At 37.3% G+C, this 13,723-nt stretch overlaps 1 protein-coding gene across 6 annotated transcripts in view; it reads right to left on the reverse strand.

Moving 5' to 3' along the window:
• Nucleotides 1-13,723, reverse strand: part of SLC16A1 (solute carrier family 16 member 1) — a 102,029-nt gene that overhangs the window by 21,771 nt on the left and 66,535 nt on the right. Inside the window, exon 1 of one of the 6 annotated variants that reach the window (XM_075999990.1) lies at nt 11,213-11,492. The exons of 4 other annotated variants lie outside the window; for them this stretch is intronic. The gene's annotated coding sequence lies outside the window, so the exon portion shown is untranslated. Of the gene's footprint in view, nt 1-8,999; nt 9,111-11,212; nt 11,493-13,723 lie in introns of those variants that run through there. One more of the 6 variants, XM_075999987.1, reaches the window with a different exon arrangement.

Genomic DNA, 13,723 nt, shown 5'->3' on the forward strand with positions numbered 1-13,723 from the left:
TTGCTGTTTTTCCTGAGTTCTAAATAAATTATAGTTATTAGCCATTTTATCAGTTGTGTAGCTTGCGGAAATTTTCTCCCATTCTGTGGATTATCTGTTTGCTCTCTTGACCGTGCAGAAGCTTTTTAATTTGATCAGGTCCCACTTATTTATTTTTGTTGCTGCTGTGATTGCCTTTGGGGTCTTCTTCATAAATTCTTTGCCTAGGCCAATGTCTAGAAGAGTATTTCCAACGTTTCCTCTAGAATTCTAACAGTTTCATACCTAATGTTCAAGCCTGTTACCCAGCGTGAGTTGATTTTTGTGTGAGGTGAAAGGTGTGGGTCCTGTTTCAGTCTTCTACATGTGGCTATCCAGTTTTCCCAGCACCACTTATTGAATAAGGATTCTTTTCCCCAGTGTATGTTTTTGTCTGCTTTGTCAAAGATTAGTTGGCTATATGAGGATGGTTTTATATCTGAGTTCTCTGTTCTGTTCCACTGGTCAATGTCCCTGTTCTTGTGCCAATAACAAGATGTTTTAATTTCTTTAGCCTTGTAGTATAGTTTGAAATCTGGTTTTGTTTTTATTGCCTAGGATTGATTTTGCTATATGGCGTCTTCTCTGGTTCCATACAAAGCGTAAAACTATTTTTTCTATATCTGTGAAAAATGATGATGGTATTTTAACAGGGATTGCACTGACTCTGTAGGTCACTTTGGGTAGTATAGACATTTTAACAATGTTGATTCTGCTGACCCATGAGCATGGTATTTTCTTCCAACTGTTTACATCCTCTGCTAGTTCTTTCTTCAGTGTTTCATAGTTCTCCCTGTAGAGGTCTTTTACCTCCTTAGTTAAACATATTCCTAGGTACTTTATTTTCTTTGTTGCTATTTTGAAGGGAATTGAGTCTTTGATTTGGTTCTCACTTGTACTGTTGCTGGCGTATATGAATGCCTCTGATTTCTGTGTGTTGATTTTGTATCCTGAGACTTTACCAAATTCATTTATCAGTTCAAGGAGTCTCTTGGTTGAATCCTTGGGGTTTTCTAGGTATAATATTATGTCATCAGCTCTACTTTTTTTCTCTTCTGTGTTTTCCATTGTTTTGTTTCTCTGTAATTCATTCTGGATGGTTTCTTCTGGCTCTCTCCTTAGCTGTGTTTGGCACTAAAGATTAAACCGATTCAATTTATGAAAAATACCTACCGTATAACCTAATTGGCCCATCCTCATGTTCAAACCAATCAAGTAAAATAGATTTCTGTCAAACAAAATCACCCTTCATTTTAATTGGAATAAATGTGTTGATATCATCTCTGTAATAATTATCTCATTTTTCTAATACTAATTCTAACAGAGAAAGTAGTTTGCTGTCCAAATGGAATAAGGTCATGCCCTCTCCAATATTTCTGACCTAATCTCTTTTTGGATTTCTGTCATGGGATTCTCTCTTAATTTTCCCTTCCTTTGGGGCCCTGGTTGCCTGGGGCAGCGAACCACAGGAAGAAATGGGATTAAGGAGAGGTATCTTTCTTTTGTAGTGGGGAGGAAAGTCTTTTGGATAAGGCAAACTGGAAAGGGAGAAGTAGAACATTTGAGGCATTCATTCTCAGGAGAGATGATTTTAAATTAAGATTACATCTCACTCTGAGGATCTGAAGAATAATTTCCTCAAAAATATAATCCAGCTTAAAGAGTAAAGATTTTTGTCCTGTGATTCAGGTAAGATAAAAATATTTACAAGTTAGGACTTCCTAAAATTTTTACTGGAATGAATATAATAAAAAGCCATTTAACAGGTCAGTTCTGCTAATGGAAACAGCGTGGATTCTAAAATTATGTTAAACAGAACTTCTCCATGCATGAATTTTGTGAGTTTTTCCTTCAGCTAAAGTCTGAAAAAAAGAGAACATTTGAAAGTTTTCAATCAAAGAACCACTAAAAAGATTAATTCATCTCAGAATATTTACGCATACGGAACGACACCCACGCACAGACAGTAGAGCTGTTTAACACATCAAGCTCTGACTGGAACAGCTAATACGTGCTGGACGTGATTGAACTTTGAGCTTAGCTGCCAGCTATGATTTGTCCCAATTAAAGCAGTTAAAATTTTTAGTCACTAAGACTTGCCTCATCAAGTTAACAATACCTCATTCCATAATGTCAAAATTAGATCTAAAACATCAAGAAGCTTTAAAAAGACTCAAAAGGGAAAATAAGCAGAAAGTGTAAGAAATAAGAGTATTCAAAATAATTTTGAAAAAAAGAACACTTCAAAAAACCAGACAAAGATTTAACACAATTTTGCCACCATTTAACAAATGGTTATCCCTGTTTAGTTGAAAAATTCTGATGGTACATAATAGGAAAAAAATCAGTAATATCATTAAGCACATTATTTCCTTTCAAACTTTATAGCAAGTCTCAGCTATAAACAGAAGAGCCCATTCAAAAAGTAAATTACCAGAGCAGGCACCCTTTCACAGCATTCAGTCTCATTGAGAAATGAGAGCACATGCATTCTTTGTATGCTAAAGTCCAGAGGCTAAAAGGGACTAAAGTTTAAGATTTTAATCCTAACAATGTGCACTGTAGCCTTCCTATCAGCTTAGCCACTATTGCCTAAAAGTGATGAGGGGATTAAAAAACACAGTGATAGGTTGATGAGAAAAGTTCTCAATTCACCTCATAAAGGATAATAGGAAACAATAACCCTAATTTTTCTTGGTAATGATGGTGATGACAAGAATCACCTTCTAGATTTTCTGACCTTTCTCCTTTTCTCATAACTCTTAGGAATTATGCTAGTAAACTAATCTGGAAAGCCAAAGTTGTGCTCTATACCCCCCAAGTCCTGGCCTTCCTCCAGAAGAGAAGAGCTACAAAAGCCCTTGGAAACAGTATTCATTATGTTCCCTACACTGTCCCCATCAACATTTAAAACAAAGCTACTGTCATTTCCTAAAATGACAACGGCCAATTTGTGAATTTAAAAGAGGCAGAAAGTATCTAAAATTAACAATCTTGAAAGAATCTGTTACTACGTGTAAACTAGTTTTAGGTTTCAAATTCACATGGAAACATTCAAATCCAGAAAGGGTGATTTACTGAAACTTTTGTTTCTAAAGTAGCTAACCTCCTGCTCTTTAAAACTAGCCTTACTCCAGCTTTATGGCCTACAGAACCACCAAGTTAACTTTCCAAATTCAAGGGCTAGGAAACCTTACCTTCTTTTGCCTTCTTTTCCACTTTGAAACTGAATACAGTGAAGAAATGACAATAAAAAAATCAAACAGAAAGTACCAGTGAAAATAGAAATATAACTAATGGAAATGGCTAGGCCGGCACAGTGGCTCACACCTGTAATCCTAGCACTCTGGGAGGCTGAGGCGGGAGGATCACTCAAGGTCAGGAGTTGGAAACCAGTCTATGCAAAAGCGAGACCCCAGTCTCTACTAAAAATAGAAAGAAATTAATTGGCCAACTAATATATATAGAAAAAATTAGCTGGGCATGGTGGCGCATGCCTGTAGTCCCAGCTACTTAGGAGGCTGAGGCAGTAGGATCGCTTGAGCCCAAGAGTTTGAGGTTGCTGTGAGTTAGGCTGATGCCATGGCACCCTAGCCTGGGCAAAAGAGTGAGACTCTGTCTCAAAAAAAAAAAAATAATAATAATAATAATAATGGAAGTGGCTAGCCAAATACTCAGCAATTATGAAATGTGTAATTTTGATCAAACTGCAATAAAGAAAATTTAAAAAAATGTAAACTTGTCTCTACAAACTTCCACCTGACAGTGTACATACCCCATCATTCAGGGAAAATCCTACCCACATTATAGTAAGTTAAATATATTACCCTTTTAAGAGAAATTAACAACTTGCTAATTAGAATGCTTAAAGGATTTTAAGTCTGTATATAAAAATTGATTCTAGATCTTGCTTAGCTCACATTTAAATCTCTAAAAATGTAAACATTTTAGTTAATAATTTCCAGTTTTTAATTATTTACATGGTCAAATCATCCTACCAATAAATAGCATGTGTATTTCTTTTTTTAAGACTGTGGATCTCACAACAAGTGTTGGTGAGGATGTAGAGAAAGGGAAACCCTTGTACACTGTCGGTGGGAATATAAACTGGTGCAGCTCCTATGGAAAATATGGAGATTCCTCAAAAAATTAAAAATAAAACTACCATTTGATTCAGCAGTCATACTCTGGGGTACATATCTAGAAGAACTGAAATCTGGATCTCAAAGAGATATCTGCATTCTAATGGTCTTTGTGCCATTATGCACAATAGCCAAGACATAGAAATAACCTAAATATTCATCTATAGATGAATGGATTAAGAAAACGTAGTACATACAGTGGAGTATGATTAATATTTGGCCTTAAAACTGAAAGAAATCCTTGCACTCGAATGTTTAGAGCAGCACAATTCACAATTGCAAAGCTGTGGAAACAACCCAAGTGTCCATCAATTCATGAGTGGATTAATAAAATGTGGTATATATACCATGGAGTACTACTCAGCTTTAAGAAGCAATGGTGATATAGCACCTCTTATATTTTCCTGGATACAGCTGGAACCCATTCTACTAAGTGAAGTATCTCAAGAATGGAAAAACAAGCACCACATGTGCTCCCCAGCAAATTGGTATTAACAGATCAACACCTAAGTGGACATATAGGAATAACATTTATCGGGTGTCACGCAGGTGGCGAGGGGGAGGAGGGAATGGGTATTTGAGGGGGGAGGGGGGCATGGGCAATATACATAACCTTAACACTTGTACCCCCATAATTCGCTAAAATAAAAAAAGAATGAAGGAAATCCTGCCATTTTTGACAACATAGATGACCTGGAGGACATTTGTTAAGTGTAGTAAGGCAGACCCAGAAAAATAAACACTGAATGATGTCATATGTGTCATCTAAAATAATCACAGAAGCATAGAGTAGAATGGTGATTGCCAGGGGATAGGGAGAAGAGAAATGGGAAGGTTTTGGTTAAAGGGCACAGAGTTTCTGTAATGCAATAATAATAATAAATCCTGGAGATATACTATACAATATAGGGCCTATTATTAACCATATTGTATTGAATTCTTAAAAATTTGGTAAGAATGTAGATCTATGTTATCTTAACACAAGACAAAAAAACCAAAACAAAACAAACCACCAAAGGAGGTAAGAGGAAACTTCTGGAGGTGATAAGTTTATGGTATTTACAGTGATCATGATTTCACAGGTGTACACTTATCTCCAAACACATTAAGTTGTATACATTAAATATCCACAGGTTTTTGTGTGTCAATCATACCTAAATAAAACAGTTTAAAAAGAAAGATGACAGTATGCAAACATCATGGGATAAAAATATTAGAGACAGAGACGTGTCAAATTCATAAAATCACCTTATTTTCCTGGGTTTTTATGTTGTTCACTGGGTCGGCTTTTTAAAATGAGTGATTTATTATTTCTCTTTTTGTTCTAAATAAAAACTCACTTTCATGCTCCCTTCAACCCCACCTCCCGCCCCCAATTAACCAGCAAATCTCAAAAAGGTTTTGGTCTAAGGGAAACTTAAACAGAAATGCAGTTGGAAAAGCAGACTGTTTTAATAGCCTTTTTCAGATAATTGGGGATATTCTGCTTTGATACCACACTAAAACTTCAGAAGTGATTTTTTTCTTAATGATTAGTTTTTCTTAATGATTAGTTACAAGGTAGAATCTAAGGATCCCAACCCTGACAGAGCCTTGAGGTCCTTGAGGGGGTCCACAAACCACACTTTGGGAATGGTTTGTTTGTATGTATGAATGTATGTATGTATTTATTTAGTAGAGAGTGCCGTGTTCTGTTGCCCTGATTGGAGTACAGTGGCCTGATCATAGCCTCCAACTCCTAGACTTAAGCGTTTTGCAACACCTCTCCACCCCACCCCCAGTAGCCAGGATTACAGGCATGTGACACCAAGCCCAGCTAATTTTTAAATTTTTAAAATGTTTTGTACAGATGGGGGTCTCACTGTGTTGCCCAGGATGGACTCTTAACTCCTGGCGTGAAGCACGATCCTCTTGCCTCAGCCTCCCCAAGTGCTGGGATTACAGGTATGCACCACCATGTGTGCTCAGCTTGAGAATGGCTGTTTTAAGTCATTAATTCTATTTGATCACAAAAGTGACTAAATTGATACCTAGTGGTTTATTCAGATTGCACACCATCTTGGTGCATTCAACTGAATCAGGATCTCTGTGGGTTAAGCAACGTTTTTTCAAGTGCTACAATAAATTCTGATGTACAACATGGATTTATTAACTATAGAAAAAGCTGACGCACATGTATACAGGGAAGGATGGTGTGAGATGGTGCAGAATGCACTACTATTTTTCACTGTCACTTAAATTCTACTTAAACTGTACATATTTTATGCTTTGATAAAAATTATGTATATATACAGCCTCTCACTTAATAAAATAATTCTGATCAAGGATGTCAAATTTACTATTAATAGTCAGTTAAAAGAACATGCAATGATTCAAAATAATAATTTATTTTCCTCTAAGAGTTCTTGGGTTATCAGGTTTATTCCCTATAGTTCTCACATTTTCTTACAGTCCTAAATACCATATATTTTCTTGGAATACATTCTTTATCCAAAATCAGGATTTGTTCAAAGTTTTTACCAAGAAAGCTCACAATGCACATCTGTCAGGAGTCTAGAGCACCACAAAACAGATGAACGCTAACATTTCTAACTGTCCTCATTTCTACTGTGATCTAGAAAAGCCCTGTGCGTTTGAAGTAAATATATCATGTGCTACAGGATATGTGATGAAAGAGAGGGTGTTTGTTAGATCTCAGGGCCCTTTCACCACCTGAAATAAGACAGAAGGAGGTATAGGAGGTTGAGAAGGAAGGTTTCTCCAGCATAAACAATTAATATCTCTTAATTCCCAGCCTGACACTTCTCTCTGTGCACTGCAGTCTTATGTACATATTGTTCAAGTACAACACTTTTTTACCTTGTGAATGAGTTTCTGAAGGATCTTTGCTAAATATTATTCCAGCTAGATTTGCTCAGCTAAGACAAGTAAGCCACAAGGCTGAACTTTTTTGAAAAGGCAGAAACACAAAGTTGCAACTAACATGAAGGCATGTGGACATAAAGAACCAGCCTTGAGAAAATTGCCAGAGAACGGAATTTAGTGCTACTACCAAATTAGGTGCATTATAAATATTCCTAGCTTTTTTGATGAAACTAGTTAAGTTTTCCTAGATGGCTTCCTGGCAATCCACATTTCAGCAGTTAGAGCTACTTTGGTTGTACTGTGAACAAAGCCAGGAAAGCAATTTCAATAAATGATAAATAAATGGAAAATTCTGGCTTTCTATTTGCAACTTCAACTAAAGTTCATTAAGAAAATTCTTACACTATACCCATGTAAGAATCAATTTTCACTTACATTTCTTCTTTACTGGACCTATGTTAATGTATAATTCCAATTAATTTACCTTGACTTTGTCTAATATTCTATAATAAACCCATGATGCTATCATTGTGATCTCAATTTTACAAATGTCAATCCAAATTTTCTTATATAGTAGTTGTTTTAGAAATGAGGATTAAAGTAGTATGGAGAACTGATGAAGTTGACCATATTTACAAGTGGGCAAAATAACATGCAAACTTAAACAAACTTAAAGTGAATATATATACACACACGTGTGTATTTACTTAATCTTCTTTTGTCAATCTCAGCCAATGTCATGTTCAATAATCTGAATCTGTATCAAACATGTTTTTTTTTTTTTTTTTGAGACAGAGTCTCACTTTGTTGCCCAGGCTAGAGTGAGTGCCGTGGCATCAGCCTAGCTCACAGCAACCTCAAACTCCTGGGCTCAAGCAATCCTCCTGCCTCAGTCTCCTGAGTAGCTGGGACTACAGGCATGCGCCACCATGCCTGGCTAATTTTTTGTATATAATTTCAGTTGTCCAATTAATTTCTTTCTATTTTTAGTAGAGACGGGGTCTCGCTCTTGCTCAGGCTGGTTTCGAACTCCTGACCTCAAGCAATCCACCCGCCTCGGCCTCCTGGAGTGCTAGGATTACAGGCCTGAAACACCGCACCCAGCCTGTATCAAACATTCTTAATTCTCTTGTACAACAATGACTTATGGCACCTGTTCAACCAATTAAGCATAATTTTATAGAAGAAAGGTGAGGGGGTATAAAAGATAGCCAGCTTGAGCAAGAGCAAGACCCCATCTCTACTAAAAATAGAAAAAATTAGCTGGGCGTGGTGGCGCATGCCTGTAGTCCCAGCTACTGGGGAGGCTGAGGCAGGAGGATCATCTGAGCCTAAGAGTTTGAGGTTGCTGTGAGCTAGGCTGAGGCCACGGCACTCTAGCCAGGGCAACAGAGTGAGACTCTGTCTCAAAAAAAAAAAAAAAGACTGTACTTGTATGAAAGTATGTGGAAACTACCAATTGCGGGTTCTGGTTTCCATGTTGAGGGTTTCTTTCTTTCTTTCTTTTTTTTTTTTTTTGAGACAGAGTCTTGCTTTGTTGCCCAGGCTAGAGTGAATGCCATGGCATCAGCCTAGCTCACAGCAACCTCAAACTCCTGGGCTCAAGTGATCCTTCTGCCTCAGCCTCCCGAGTAGCTGGGACTACAGGCATGTGCCACCATGCCCGGCTAAGTTTTTCTATATATATTAGTTGGCCAATTAATTTCTATTTATAGTAGAGACAGGGTCTCGCTCTTGTTCAGTCTGGTTTAGACTCCTAACCTTGAGCAATCCTCCCTCCTCGGCCTCCCAGAGTGCTAGGATTACAGGCATGAGCCACCGCGCCCGGCCAGTTTCTTTTAATATTTACCTCTTCTTCTTCCCACCTCAGTGTACTTTCTCTCAAAATTAATTCATCAATTTGTGGACTTATAGAAAAGATAAGATTATTGACAGATATTAAATAATATGCATGTTATTTATTTATTTACTTACTTAAGAGGTGAGGTCTTGCTCAGTTGCCCAGGCAGGCTACAGTACAGTGGTGTGATCATAGCTCTGTGCAGTCTTGAACTCTGTGAGTCTGGGCTCAAGTGATCCTCTTTATCTCAGCCTCCCAAGTACCTAGGATACGGGTATGCACCACCACACCCAGCTAATTGTTTTTCATATTTTTAGAGACAGGATCTTGCTATATTGCCCAGGCTGGTCTTGAACTCCTGGCCTCAAGTAATCCTTCCACCTCAGCCTCCAGAGTTGCTGGGATTACAGGTGTGAGCCACTGTGCCCAGCCAAAATAATATGCATTTTAAATTGAAAATAAGAATTTTCAAAGCAAGAAAATCAAGCTTCTACTTACTTTTAAGTCTGATTTACAAACTACATGCACAAATTCCAATAAAAAATATTTCTCCCTTTAATAATTCAACTTGAACCTCAAGCCTACATGAAAAATTGTGAAATGCCTGTTAAAATTTTACTATTATAAAAATAGTAACTATTTTTACTTCATCTGACAAATAGCAAACAAAAATAAACAATGAAACCCAAGTTAACATCTTTTATTACTAGGATTATGGCTCTAATTCTTCCAAGGAGACACAGCATGAAACAGTTTCACATGCTACTAGTGAATACTAATTCAAAAAGAAAAAAAAAAATAAAGCCAATAAGCAATTAAATATACCATCCAAGGTGGAAAAGAACAGTCTTATAATAACATATTAATTCTCTATTCTTGGCCATAACAATTTCTTAAGTACCATACTGCATTCCTTAGACATTTCATCCTTCCTTTTTACTATCCCACTACAAACTACGGTATAAATTTCTTTATGAGACTTATAATCCCAAAGAACAAGGGTTAGTTTTTATTAATGCAATAAAGAACGGGGTGTACTTCATTAGCTAATAAAGATAGATTCATACAAAAGCAGTATGTTAGGATCATGACAGCAAAAGATCGACTGTCAATGTCCTGAATATCAAATTCCATTTGATTATTTTTGCAATCAATATTGCAAGATTTTTTAAATTATACATCATAGACCTGTACAATCATTTTTTAAAAGTATATCAGGATACACACTAAACATTTTTCCCATTCATTCAACTCAACAAAATTTGAGTGCCTGGAGTGAAAGCAGTATACAATGACAGACATGGTCCTTGCATTCATGGGGCTTAGATTCTGGGGAAGAAAGAAAATAAGTAAGTAAAAGTAAACTGAATAAATATGCTCTAATAAGCACACACAAGATATTACATTGCTGGAGGATGAAAGGGGGAGATAATATCTTCTTTCAATATACCTATGTTGAAAAACTTGTTCCAATGAACATGTATTACTTTCTTATTAAGAAAACACAAAGGCACATGGTGGCTCACACCTGTAATCCTAGCACTCTGGGAGGCCGAGACAGGAGGATTGCTTGAGCTCAGGAGTTAGAGATCAGCCTGAGCAAGAACGAGACCCCATCTCAACTATAAATAGAAAGAAATTAGTCAAACAACTAAAAACAGAAAAAATTAGGGGGGCACGGTGGCGTGTGCCTGTAGTCCCAGCTACCCAGGAGGCTGAGGAAGGAGGGTCGCTTGAGCCCAAGAGTTTGAGGTTGCTGTGAGCTACTTGACACCACAGACTCTAGCCCAGGCAAGAGTGAGACTCTGTCTCAAGAAAGAAAAAAAAAGAAAGAAAGGAAGGAAGGAAAGGGAAGGAAAGGGAAGGAAGGGAGAAAGAAAGAGAGAAAGAGAGAAAGAGAGAAAGAGAGAGAGAGAGAAAGAAAGAGAAAGAAAGAGAGAAAGAGAGAAAGAGAGAAAGAGAGAAAGAGAGAAAGAGAGAAAGAGAGAAAGAGAGAAAGAGAGAAAGAGAGAAAGAAAGAAAGAAAGAAAGAAAGAAAGAAAGAAAGAAAGAAAGAAAGAAAGAAAGAAAGAAAGGAAAAGAAGGAAGGAAGGAAAAGAAGGAAGGAAGGAAGGAAGGAAGGAAGGAAGGAAGGAAGGAAGGAAGGAAGGAAGGAAGGAAGGAAGGAAGGAAGGAAGGAAGGAAGGGGAAGGGAAGGGAAGGGAAGGGAAGGAAGGAAGGAAAGGAGGAAGGGAGGGAGGGGAGGGAGGGATGGAAAACACAAGTAGCAAAGTTTTAAAAGATGAAAAATTATGCATGTTAATCACAGAAATCTTAGAAGATACACATGTGTGAAAATAAATTTTACCTGTCATTCTACCATCCTCATATAAGTTATTCACAGTTTGATGTAAATTCCTTAGACCTGTGGTCCCTAAGTGAACCCCCACCCCCAAATCCCTGTCCTGGCCTGTTAGGAACCCAGCAGCACAGCAGGTGAGCACCAGGGAGCTAGTGAAGTTTCCCATCCGCTCCCAGTCGCTGAGATCACCACATATGCTCGTCTCCTGTCAAATAAGCAGCAGCTTAGATTCTCATAGGAGTGAGAAACCTACTGTAAACCATGCACACGAGGGATCTAGGTTGCGGTGCTCTTTTGAGACTCTAATGCCCGATGATCTGAGGTGGAGCTGAGGCGGTGACGCTAGCACTGGGGAGCGGCTGCAAATACAGATTATCATTAGCAGACAGGTTTGACTGCATGATAAATCTAACGCACTTGAATCATCCCCCCAACCGCCTGTTTGTGGAAAAACTGTCTTCCATGAAACTGGTCCCTGGTGCCAAAATGGTTGGGGACCACTGCCTTAGACTTCCTTCTAGGATAGTCATACGTAAGTATAAACATATATATGGGATATTTATGTATGTGTGTGTATATTTATGTTGTTTAAGAGCCTGCTTTTTCTATTTAATATCAGAAACATTTTTCTATGTGTCTAGTTCTACAATACTGTTTTTCAATAGTGGTATTCTACTCTATAGCTGTACCATACTTTAATAAATTACTATTGCATACTTAGGTTGCTTCTCTGTGTTTTTTCTTTTTATAAACACTACTATGGTGAATGAGAAATTTAGGATACATTTTTAGACATACAATTTCTGCAAAATGCTATGGTTTTGTACTCATAATGCCAACTTGCCCTTAAGATTCTACCAATTCCTACTCCCTTACTGTAGTGTAACAAGGGGCCTATTTTTTCACTCTTCCATAGCACTTTGTGGCAAATGTATTAAACTAAGAACCACACCAATATTAAGAAGATAAAGTGCCAATATTCTCAGTATATGTTAAGGATGGTTTATTTTAAGGTAGACAATAATCAACATTTGTAGTTTGTCTACATTAAGTTCATCAAGTATTTCATGTCAGGTGAATAAAAAGTGGCTCACTCTCCAATGTAACAGGACTGTGGGTTATTTAGGACTGAGCATTAAGATTCTTGGGTAAAAGGTGGACACCTGGTCAAAAGTAGTGGCAAATTCATTTTTACTTCTCACTTTGAATTCCTGATTTCCAGAGCATTTTCCCACCTCAATTAGGCACCTGAGGTACTTCTCAAAGTCATGCAACAAAGAACATACATAAATGTCTTTAATACACTGTAGAAAATAATAGCATAATTAACTAAAACAAAAACTATGAAATCAAATTAGTTTAGGTTTCTTTAATATTTTGGATAAAGGATAAATATACTCATTTATGGTGATAAGGAGGCAGACAAGGGTGTTTAGAGATTGGAAAATAACTTCTATGGATATTTCAAAGCTTTCAGAGGTTAGTAGAGCCAATTCTTTATTACATTAGTCACATACTTACAAGTCACTAGTATACTTACAAGTTTCCTTTTCCTTGATACTGTGTACCACTAGTGCTTCTCATATTTATTAGCAAAGATTGAGGCTTTTTTTTGTGTGTCTCAAAAACCATATGAAAGGAGGTAAGGAAAAAATAAGAGAGAATCTGATAAGGCCCACTGTAAAGGGAATGGAAGTAGAGGAGGATAAGGTAAAGAACTTTTAAAGAATGTATGTATAGGCCGGGCGTGGTGGCTCACGCCTGTAATCCTAGCTCTCTGGGAGGCTGAGGCAGGTGGATTGCTCGAGGTCAGGAGTTCGAAACCAGCCTGAGCAAGAGCGAGACCCCGTCACTACTATAAATAGAAATTAATTGGCCAACTAATATATATATATAAAATTAGCCGGGCATGGTGGCGCATGCCTGTAGTCCCAGCTACTTGGGAGGCTGAGGCAGAAGGATTGCTTGAGCCAGGAGATTGAGGTTGCTGTGAGCTAGGCTGACGCCATGGCACTCACTCTAGCCTAGGCAACAAAGCGAGACTTTGTCTCAAAAAAAAAAAAAAAAAGTATGTATAATTAGTTCAAATTATAATCACATTTCAGGCAATGTAAGTTTTAAGTGGACAAAGAGGGGACGAGAAAGTCAACTGCATGATTCCCTGGGGAGAAAAGGACATACTGGCCAGTCATCAAGGGGCAATTGCTTTAGGATATTTTAGTCCTAAAAACCACGTTAAAGGTATAAAGATAGCACAATTTTATTCCAAACTTGCAAATTAATGTGATGCAAGATAAGCATTTAGTAAATTGTAAAAATGAAATGGCTTTTCATTAACTGATGCTTTCTCTAATTTTCTCTAACACTAAGGTAATATCCTTAATGTTTTTCTGAGTACACCTTGCCACACAGTGTAATTTCCTCCATGACATCTTACTTAATGCTTCTTGGCAGCACTTTGAAAACTCTAAATGCTTTAAACTTAAGGTTTTGTTTTGTTCTAATAAAGAAAAAAAA

Source organism: Microcebus murinus, chromosome 2, assembly GCF_040939455.1.
Source record: "Microcebus murinus isolate Inina chromosome 2, M.murinus_Inina_mat1.0, whole genome shotgun sequence".
NCBI lineage: Eukaryota > Metazoa > Chordata > Mammalia > Primates > Cheirogaleidae > Microcebus > Microcebus murinus.